The 10,678-nt window shown below is 40.3% G+C and overlaps 8 non-coding genes across 8 annotated transcripts; 7 read left to right on the top strand and 1 right to left on the bottom strand.

Annotated features, from left to right (window-relative positions):
* The first annotated feature begins 2,825 nt into the window (after window positions 1-2,825).
* trnas-aga (transfer RNA serine (anticodon AGA)) lies at window positions 2,826-2,907 on the top strand. Its single transcript has one exon. It is a non-coding gene; the product is annotated as a tRNA-Ser (tRNA).
* Window positions 2,908-4,352: 1,445 nt separating this feature from the next.
* Window positions 4,353-4,434, top strand: trnas-aga (transfer RNA serine (anticodon AGA)). Its single transcript has one exon. It is a non-coding gene; the product is annotated as a tRNA-Ser (tRNA).
* A 360-nt stretch (window positions 4,435-4,794) lies between these two features.
* On the top strand, window positions 4,795-4,876 carry trnas-aga (transfer RNA serine (anticodon AGA)). Its single transcript has one exon. It is a non-coding gene; the product is annotated as a tRNA-Ser (tRNA).
* A 1,243-nt stretch (window positions 4,877-6,119) lies between these two features.
* Window positions 6,120-6,191, top strand: trnaa-ugc (transfer RNA alanine (anticodon UGC)). The gene has a single exon. It is a non-coding gene; the product is annotated as a tRNA-Ala (tRNA).
* Window positions 6,192-7,657: 1,466 nt separating this feature from the next.
* Window positions 7,658-7,729, top strand: trnag-ucc (transfer RNA glycine (anticodon UCC)). Its single transcript has one exon. It is a non-coding gene; the product is annotated as a tRNA-Gly (tRNA).
* A 540-nt stretch (window positions 7,730-8,269) lies between these two features.
* trnas-aga (transfer RNA serine (anticodon AGA)) lies at window positions 8,270-8,351 on the top strand. Its single transcript has one exon. It is a non-coding gene; the product is annotated as a tRNA-Ser (tRNA).
* A 1,454-nt stretch (window positions 8,352-9,805) lies between these two features.
* On the top strand, window positions 9,806-9,887 carry trnas-aga (transfer RNA serine (anticodon AGA)). Its single transcript has one exon. It is a non-coding gene; the product is annotated as a tRNA-Ser (tRNA).
* Window positions 9,888-10,274: 387 nt separating this feature from the next.
* trnag-ucc (transfer RNA glycine (anticodon UCC)) lies at window positions 10,275-10,346 on the bottom strand. The gene has a single exon. It is a non-coding gene; the product is annotated as a tRNA-Gly (tRNA).
* Between the last annotated feature and the right edge of the window lie 332 nt (window positions 10,347-10,678).

Below are 10,678 nucleotides of genomic sequence, written 5' to 3'. Positions count from 1 at the left end.
AGAATGTAAACACTACTACTTGTTCTGGCATTACTTCCTCGTTAACAAAGCACACTACAGCCGTCTACTAGTAATTCGGTGGAGTACTGCACAGTCACCGACGGAGAACCATAAATGCTTGGACCGCCCACCGCTAATTTGGGCTTGATGATCTGCTGATACAATACTGTACAGTAGATTAGAGGATTAGAGTTTGTACTCTGGAGAAAGCAAACAGACACTTTAAACCATTTATCCCCAACAAGAGGGTTCTTTTTCATAGTCCAATTTTAATCCCAAGAACCCGCACCCACTTTTCCTTGCAGGAAAATTAAGTGGAGTACAAAGGGACTGACCAAAGGGAGACTAAATAACACATTTTTATTTTTTTATTTTGACCCCCCCCAACCTAAAGATTCGCAAGAGTGATGTATGTGTCACATTGGGCCTTAATGAATAATAATAATCTAATAAATGGATAAGTCATTTTAGGTCTTCCATATTTGAAGAGACAGAGAGGAAAATAGAAAAATCAGGCCGCTCTTCACTGCTATAACTGAATATATGAAATAGTGTCTGTGTGCATATGCATGTGTGCACGTGTGTGTGTGTGTGTGTGTGTGTGTGTGTGTGTGTGTGTGTACTTTACAGCAGATGGTTGATCTCCCCATCCTTCTGTAGTGGTGTCAATCGATGACTCTAAAGGCAAACACTAGGGCTGATATTGACAAAAAAATCTAATGCCTATTATATGACTATATGAATATTGCAATTGCGGCCTCTTCGATTTGGAAATTGCAGAAGTTCATTTTTTTTTATTAATTGTTCAGCTCAAACAGACAGTGTCAAACATACTACCATTTCATTACAATTAGGGTTGATGAATCACATCCCACACTGCAATATCTTTCCATTCTTTCTTTTCTACTCCACACACCAACAATTGATAGTTTAGTTATGCAGTGGAACTTACAATTCTCCACAGAAATAAAAAAAAAAATCAAATTAGCCAGTACATAATTTTAGTGGGTAATTTTATTGAGGGAAAAATAGGTAGGGAAAGGGGTTTGTGGGAATTTGATGGTGAGTGGGAGGTGTCAGGGGTGAGCACAGGTGAAATGTGCTCAGGTTCTTCGCTTGAAGCACTGGAGGAATTTGTTGGAGTCCTTGTTGGAAGTGGACTCCACCTCACCTTCAGATCTTCAGTTCAACACATCTGTTGCAGCTGCTGTGAATTGATGAGTCGGTGAACAGGTTTGTCTTATCCATACACAAAATACCCTGAAAAGCATCTGTATTCATTTTGTTCATAGAGAACTACAGCAAGGAGCAAACAAAGCTGAAACAGATATTTGTCTTTTATTCTTTTCTCTTGAACAGCTGAAGACGATGCGCATCTTCACACGTCAGTTCCTGTAAGTAGAGAGAAAACTTGTTATTGATTAAATATTTGACATTCAGCAAATGTGATTCATACTGGTTATTTGCTGTTATTAGATATAACACTGTAATACGCTACAGGGAATGTGAGTAATGCGGAAAGCTTATTCTAGGGAATTCCATGCAGTAACTTAATTTAGTGCAATTACTTTATTATATCAGATATTACAGCCACATCGCCAAATGGCTTGAGGAGCAAAACAGCAAAACCAGCTGAGCAATTAAATGACAAACAGCAACAAACTGTAAGGTTTTAAACACATGACAGGATTCTTCAGTGAATTTACTGCATGGAGTTCAAATACGACAAACTCATATTCAGTGTTGTGTGACTGCAGTTTTCCTAAAGTGCAGCTGTAATGTGCTGTTCATCTCTGTCACTAAATCTCTCCAAATCCCTTTGAAATGTCAAGTGGCTTCAGATTTAAATGCCCCGTCTTGTTATTTAAAAACTCCCATTTCTTTCCCCAGCATCATATCTGCTTTACCAGGGACACAGGAGCCTTTGTTGCTTCCTGATCTAAAATCTACACAAAGTACTTTTTTCTATCAAAGTGGAATAGCAATTTAAAAAAGATATACTGTATGTGAAAGTATTTAATAGCAAAAGGTTTCACCCCCTTTACAACATATTTTATTCACAGGCAAATAATTAATACTCCAGCACACACCAGAATTACTTAGATTTTATTGATCGGCTACATAATAATTGTTGGCCATAAAAACCAAGGAGTAAACAACGTGTTTTGCATGTCGTTCATATATATTATTCATACTTCTTCTTTACATTGTAGGTAGAAATACTGAATACATTTTCTCATGACAAAATTTAATCTCTAATTTTGACTTTATTCCTTGCCAGTAAATCTTATTCAGTCCCATTCATACATCTTAATGGGATTTTAAGTTGCAGGGTGTATTCTGCTTCAGGTAGGCAGAGAATGAAGTTATATCTTATTTTATTAACAATTAGGAACATTTAGCATTAGCTGATGGCAGCTCCTCTCCAAATATGGTAAAGGTGTTTAAAATATCACCAGGTGTCTCTTTCTCATGTTGAATGTTGACTTACAAATCAGCTCTTAGGCTCATTTTATGGTCAAAGAGGTTAGCATGACAGACTAAAAATATATTGTGTCTCCTCATAGGTTACATAAAATCCTGCTGACGACACTGGGCTGTTTAAATAGTTATAGAGCTCCAAATGAATGAATAAAATTGCAAATGGTGATTTGAGGGCTTTCTGAGCCTAATTCTACTACAGAGGCTTAACTAGTTTGTGTTTTACCAGTGTGAAGCCAATAGAATATAGACCAACACTGGTAAGATCCATACTCCAGAGAGAAGTAGTTTATCATAACACTCAAATCCAAGTTTCACTTTGTGTTGAACTTGCTTTAATGTGAGTTGTCGTGGCCGAGTGGTTAAGGCGATGGACTAGAAATCCATTGGGGATTCCCCGCGCAGGTTCAAATCCTGCCGACAACGACTGACTATAGACCTGAGTAGTAATTCTGTGTAAGGGAATGATTTTGATCAGATAATGATAGAATATTTGGAGTGGTGATGGCTGCCATGTTGGAGGTGACAACAACACATCTGACATACAGACCAAATTAATAATCGGTTTATTTGAACGTGATCTCAGCTCTCTGGCTCTAGTTGATCAGCTGCTCTGATCTCTTCTTTAATGTCAGTAATGTCAGTTGTTGTTAGGACTGCTGCTGTCCCTCAGCGATGGTGGTGTAGTGGTGAGCAGAGCTGCCTGCCAAGCAGTTGACCTTGGTTTGATTCCCGGCCATCACAGATAGTGCTATATCCTTGGCTTTGTCGCTTGGTATTTGTGTCAGTGATGTTAGACTGTATCAAGCTGGTTAAAACTGTTGTAGAAATGTTTTCTCAGATCATTCTCTCATTCACAGGTTTTTAAAACCACCTACTTTCTGCAGGTTTAGATTTACATTCATTCTTCCCAAATCCATTTGAAAACCTCATACATGTATTTGTGAATGTTAAGTAACGTAAACTGAATTTCTAGTGTTGGAATAAAATTTGTGAACACTAAAATGTAGTTTTATTACCATTTAGGTATGCAGGGAGTAGGGAGTGAATCACTGATGAAGAAGGCTACTCTGGATGTAGAAGTGTTTATTCAGTTACTGGACAAGAGAGGGTCTTTGGGTTCTGAAAACCTCTCGATAGACACCTCTATCATCCTCCCTGTGTTTTCTTTATGTTCCAGTGCAGACCGGTCTAGACTGAACCATCAGCTCTCTGTCAGTGTGAAGAACAGAAAGGCAGCAGTCAGACTAGGAGAACTGGGAGAGCACTAAGACTATTCTACTGAACTCTGAGCCTCCACACCAGAGCAGGTGGGGAGAGTTTCAACTATCTTTGGCATTTGGCTTTGGCTGATGGAACTCAACACAAATATGGTAAAGGTGTTTGAAATATCACCAGGTGTCTCTTTCCCATGTTGGGGTGGGGGAGAGGGGGGGGTCTTTTTGTATTTTTCCAGTGTGTTTCAACATGTGACATGTTTCAACAAAGTAACCAGTTGTTTTGGCCGCAATTAGGCTACATCATTTTGACTATGTGCACTCCTTTGTGTTTGTTTCCACATTAAGTCATTGTATCAACTGTAACCAGTCATGTCATGCATGCAGCCTGAGTGTCACCAGTTGATTTTGGACTATGTGTCGTTTTCATGGTGATCTGAACATGAACTCTTTAGTAACTTGTTCACCTTCCACTAGAGAACAAAACACCAACTGTTTATGGTAACTGGTCATTTCACAACAACTATCCACATTATGGTCTGCCCAGTCACCTGTTATGATTTTACAAATATAGTCAAGGTAAATATCAGCAAGTATGGGTTGGCGTTGGCAAATGGCAAGTTTCTGTTCTATGTGTAATTCTTTGTGATGTGAGTTGTCGTGGCCGAGTGGTTAAGGCGATGGACTAGAAATCCATTGGGGTTTCCCCGCGCAGGTTCGAATCCTGCCGACAACGTGCAATAATCATGTATGTTGTATCCTGTAACCGTAGGAAATAACTCCATGTTGGAGGTGTGCATGCTTCTATGCTATCTTGTTCTCCATAAGTAAAGAAAATGTCAGCTGACTCAGCACTTGTAGGATTGTCATGTCCAGCGTTCTGTGAAACTGAAACAAATGGCTGTTATCGAAGTGCTTTAATTGACAATTTTGTTTTCCAACTGATCATGTCCATCATGAACATTTTATCTTCTTTATGGGATTATTGCTATGTGAAAATTCAAGGGTAACATCAGCAAGCTAATGCCAAGTGTGTTTCTCCCATGGTGAAAACTGACCTGCTGCAGATAGGTGCTCCAATATGTCCACATAGACAGTTGTCGTGGCCGAGTGGTTAAGGCGATGGACTAGAAATCCATTGGGGTTTCCCCGTGCAGGTTCGAATCCTGCCGACAACGTAGAGAAGTTTTGATAAGATAATGATGGAATGTTTGAAGAGTCGTGACAACTGCTAACCATTGGAAACACTGCTATGTTGGAGGTGACAACAACAGCAGATTCTGTTGTCTCTGGAAAAAGACTAGAACATGTCAAGTTACTCTGCACTTGAGAATTCACTGTGGGAGAATAAGTGGTTTGTGAGGTGAACAAGTACAGACTGTGTTCAGCCCCACAGTGACATACAGACCAAATTAATTACAGGTTTATTTGAATGTGATCTCAGCTCTGTGACTTGGTTCCTCTCGCAGTAGATCACACTGAAGCCCTGCTGCAGGACAACTGATATAATTTAGTAAATCCTGTGCTTGGATTTGTCTTGGTGTCAGTGGTGCAGAGAAATATTGACATAGTGACACACTGTACAGGGACAGGACCTTACAGACAGTGCAAGACAGTAGACTACATTTATCCATTTGCTATTCCATAGCTAAGTGCTACTGACCTGCTTGGCATACAGTATGTTGGCCTGTACAGGGAAGTGTGGTGAGCAGAGATGAAGCAAAATTCTTTTTTTTTCCTGAAAATATTATTGATTTTTGCTTCTACTGGTGGTTATTAGCCTTATGATTATCACTGACTGGAGGTCAAAGTTTACTCACCTTTTTATTTACCACTACATCACTGAGTAATGACACAAAAATGACAAAAGTGCCAGTTCTCAATGGTGATTGGCCACTTCACGCCTCCTATTCTCACCCAGACAAGCCTGTCTGTTCAGCTGTGTGGAGGAAAGCTCTTTCTTTTGTTGAATCTATTGTTCCAGTGCTTTGATAGTTATGTGATTGTCCAAATTATACTGTGAAAGGTGAGAAAGATCAGGCAGGAAGACGAGACAGTCTTCCCTCCTCCAACATGGTGATATGTTCCTCATAGGAAAGGAGGTAATGGAGGAAGGGAAAGGAGGTGATAGTGGAGGGAAGGAGGAGAGATTACATTACATTACATGAGAGATTTCAGGGAAGTCTCCTTGGTTTTAGTGAATGAACCTTGAAGTCAGTGGCAGTCAGACAGTTCTGTTTACCTGCTGCTGTTTCTGTCAGACTGGATAATGCAGCCTTCATCAGGGAAAGAGGAGGTACCAACTTTTACCCTGAAGACAATTAGAATATGAAATTATGTTTTGGCAAAACATTTTGATTGTATGACTAACATTTCTTCATTCATTGTTCACTGAATGTATGTTCCTATTGTGTCCAGCAGGGGGATGTAGCTCAGTGGTACAGCGCATGCTTTGCATGTATGAGGCCCCGGGTTCAATCCCCGGCATCTCCATGAGGTTTTCTGTTGAGGAAGACAAGTCCTGTAGGAGACCAAACAACTACAGTGACCATGTTGACATGCAGCCTGGAGATCTGCTGATACAATACTATACAGTAGATTAGAGGAGTTTGTACTCAGGAGAAGCAAACAGACACTTTAAACCATTTATCCGCAACAAGGGAGTTCTTCTTCATAGTCCTATTTTAAGGGCAATATTTCTCTCTATTCTCCACGTTTTACATTCTCAATAGAGGCCTGTCACAGAGGGTTTGGAGAGTCATTACCAATGAGGGACTCGCCACAAGAGAATTTTTGATAATTTAAGACTATGATAAATTTTATTCATTCACATTTGTTCATTCACATTTGTTGAGAGGATATTTGTGGCGCAGCTGATTGCATCCCTTAAAGGAGGTTTAAAAAATGGTGGACACAGAACCAAACATTCCAAAAAGTGATGGGGACATGTCCCCAGCATCCCCAGTGTAAATTACGCCATGTTCCCCGCACAGGTTCGAATTCTACCGACAACAACTGACAGTTTTCATGCAGTAATGGTAATCATCAATCAGAAATGCTATATGAAGGTGTGTGTAGTGATTGGTTACCAGTGGGAAATGCCTCCATGTTGGAGGAGTTACAGCAAAATAGGTCTTTCTGACTTTGTAACCTATTCCCCATGATAATTTAAAGAAAATCCCAGCTTACTCAGCACATCAAGGGTTGTGTCCTTCTACGAAACTGAACTGAAACAAAGAAATAAAAAAAACAAAGAAGCAGAAACAAAGAAAGTGCATTGGGCTGACAATGACTAGCTCTACTGGCTTGGCTCTATTGAACTCACAGAGGGCTTTGTAGAAACAATTGTCTAGAGCCCACTGAACAGACCACAGAGAAGCTTTTGATTGGCTGCAGCAGGTCACATATCCAAACATGTAATTTACTTTGAGACTTGAGACTGTCATTTCCTCCACTACTGAGACTGCAGACAACATGGCTGCATGAACATCAGTTTCTGGATCACAAAGGACAGTTGGACGACTGTATTGATCTGAGTTAATGATTTGATATTTTACCTTGTGTTGTCTGAGCAGATATCTCTGTACTGATGTTGAATACACAAATACACACAGGGCAAGACATATCAGACATATGAGATGTTAGTTTGACCTGTTTGATCCCAGAAAGCTCTTCAGTCTCTAGTCTGAAGTGGTTTGATTTCAGTTTGTTTTGGAAGCACAGTGTGTAAAATCAGTAGTACTGTTACTGTTAAAGACTGATCTTCTCTTCTCTTCTCTTCTCTTCTCTTCTCTTCTCTTCTCTTCTCTTTGCTTGCTGTTATACCTCCCCCTTCTCCTCCTCTCTCCTCCCCCTCCTCTTTCCCCTCCATTCTTTTCCCCTGCCTCCTCCTCCTCCTCTTCCAGTTGAATTCCTGACATAAACTGCTGACTGTGCAGCAGCAGTGCTGTTTTTCATCAGCGATGGTGGTATAGTGGTGAGCATAGCTGCCTTCCAAGCAGTTAACCCGGGTTCGATTCCCGGCCATCGCAGAACTTTCTTTTCCCAGGTAGTACTTATGAACTGACATTAAAATACCTTGTTTCTGTCTCTTGGTTTTGGTGTCAGTGATGTTCAGCTTCATCAATCAGGTTAGACGTGTACTAATTCATTCTCAGATCATTCTCTCATTTACAGGTTCTTAAAATCATCTACTTTCTGCAGGTTTACATTTGCATTTGTTCTTTCCGAATCCACCTAGGAACCTCATACATGTATTTGTGAATGTTAAGTAATGCAAACTGAATTTCCAGTCTTGGAATAAAATTTTTGAACACTAAAATTCAGTGTTATTCCTATTTAGGTATGCAGGGAAGTAGGGAACCAATCATTGAAGAAGAAAACTAGATTAATAGACAATGTTTGATGAATAACAAATCTGTCCATTCAGCCGTCATGATTTTACACTATTGTGCTTTGAGTTTATCAGTAGTTTAACTCCTCTACAAATATAGTCAAGCTGATTAAATATCAACAAGTATGGGTTGGCAGATGTCAGGTTTCTTTTCTATGTGTAAATTTCTATAATGTGAGTTGTCGTGGCCGAGTGGTTAAGGCGATGGACTAGAAATCCATTGGGGTTTCCCCGCGCAGGTTCGAATCCTGCCGACAACGACACTGTTTTCATTGTGGGGAGAAACAGCCGACGTGGACAAAGGAGAACTTTGTAGATGTTGTATCTCAAACACACAGCTTCGCCTGGTCTACACAGCAGCTTACCAGAAGTTGTTCTGAGGAGAAGGTACAGACTGAAATCCATTCCCAGCCCCCTTCACACCTCATTACATCAGGCCAATTTCTGCAGAGGTGGGTGGTTATTTCTGAACTTTCTGTTTTGGACAGTCACATTTTCAAACTGCATCGCCCCCCACCCAAACAGAAGCCCTGTCCAAACTTCAGACGACCTAAAACCCTCTCAGAACTCAACATAAACCAGCCTTAAGTCTGTTTGGAAGTGTTGTAGAAGTCTTGTCTCAGCTCAGACTCTGGATTTGACCTTGAACAAGGCAAACAAAGGTAATCACAGAGCCCTAACCCTATATTTAGCATTTTCTTTTATAAGCAATGGCAAAAATAATGTCCTCAGAAGTAGTGGTAGTTTAGTTGACTTTACTGTTGAGGATCTCTGGGTTTTGTTTGAAATATCACTAAGCATGGATTGGCTCATGCCAGGTGTCTCTTTCCCAAAAAGAATGTTGACTTACAAATAAGTTCTGAGGCTCATTTTATGCTGTGGGTTGGTGGTTGAGAGGTTAGTGTGAGTTAGTGTGACTAAAAAGCTGTTGTGTCCCTCGTACGTTTAAATCCTGCTGACAACGCTGGGCTGTTTAAGTGGTTATAGAGCTTCAAATGACTTTATAAAATCTCAAATGGTGGTTTAAGGGCTTTGTGTCCTCATTCTACTACTGAGGCTAAACTACCTCGTTTTTGCCAGTGAGAAACCAATGGAATATAGACCAACACTGGTAAAATTCATAATCCAGGAAGAGGGTTAACACTCAACGGCAAGTTTAATTTCTGTGTCGGTGTTGTCAATAATGTAAGTTGTTGTGGCTGAGTGAAGGCGATGGAGTAGAAATCCATTGGGGTTTCACATGGAATGTTTGGAGAGTAAAGTGCTAACTGTAGGAAATGCTTCTGTTGGTGGAGTGACAACAAAAGCAGATTCTGTCGTCTTTGTTTGTCCCTAGACAGGACAAGAAAATGTTCAAATTCTCTGCACTTAAATGTTTCTTAAATTATAATGTAAAAGGCTGAAAACATTGAGGGAGGAACAGCTCTTTACATTACAGTCTTCACTTTTTTGTCACTCCTCCAACATGGCTGGATGTCCTGGTAACCACTCTTAACTCCTCCATGACAGGCCTCTACTGAGACCATAAAACACCAAGAAGAGAGAGTAACACCGTCCTCACTTTATTTATGTGTAAATTTTGAGCTGTAAAAAATGTTAAGGAGAATTTATGTGTAAATATATGTTACATTTTCATACTTTGAGCTTATTACAGTAGTAGTTTAACTGCTCTGCAAATATAGTCAAGGTGTTCTCAGAGAATTCAGTAGTGTGAGTTGTCGTGGCCGAGTGGTTAAGGCGATGGACTAGAAATCCATTGGGGTTTCCCCGCGCAGGTTCAAATCCTGCCGACAACGAGATATGATATCACTAAGGTATAAAACAGTCTTTGTAGATTTCACAGGCTAATACCTAACACTGCAAGTTTCACTCAGTGGATAATCAGACATTGAAGGCTGTTTTTGCAGACAGGGATTACAGGACCTGGAGTTATGAATGCTCTACAGTAATGACATTTTCAGCACAATCAAAAATTAGGGGAAAAAAAGGTCCAGTTTGAAAATAAACAGAATTATCTTTTAAATGGAAATAACAAAAAATGTATTCCAAGACTAGAAATCCAGTTTGCATAACATTACTACAAACATTGCTACACCTCTAACCAGACTGATACAGCCAAATATCTCTAACAAGGTATTTTAATGTCAGTTCATAAGTAAGTACTACCTGGGAAAAGAAAGTTCTGCGATGGCCGGGAATCGAACCCGGGTCAACTGCTTGGAAGGCAGCTATGCTCACCACTATACCACCATCGCTGAGGAAAAACAGCACTGCTGCTGCACAGTCAGCAGTTTATGTCAGGAATTCAACTGGAAGAGGAGGAGGCAGGGGAAAAGAGGAGTAGGGAGGGAGGAGAGCAGGAGAAGGGGGATGTACAACAGCAAGCAAACAGAAAATAAGAGAGGTGTTTTAAAGCCCTGTGTGTAGAGGACAAGCCTACTTTTGATTCTCACCTCATATACTTGCAAATGAAAGCATCCTCTTTTTGTCAGCAGGATCAAACCATCAGCTCCAGCTCCAGTTACATAGAGCCCAAAGTGATGCTGAGCAGCAGGCTGCTCAGATCAAAGCCTTTGAGGCAGAGAAG

Source organism: Centroberyx affinis, unplaced genomic scaffold (genome assembly GCF_046629955.1).
Source record: "Centroberyx affinis isolate AG114_WGS23_722 - 3 ecotype Tasmania unplaced genomic scaffold, CSIRO-AGI_Caff_v1 ptg006716l_1, whole genome shotgun sequence".
Classification (NCBI taxonomy): Eukaryota; Metazoa; Chordata; class Actinopteri; order Beryciformes; family Berycidae; genus Centroberyx; species Centroberyx affinis.
This window is presented reverse-complemented; position numbering and strand designations above follow the sequence as displayed.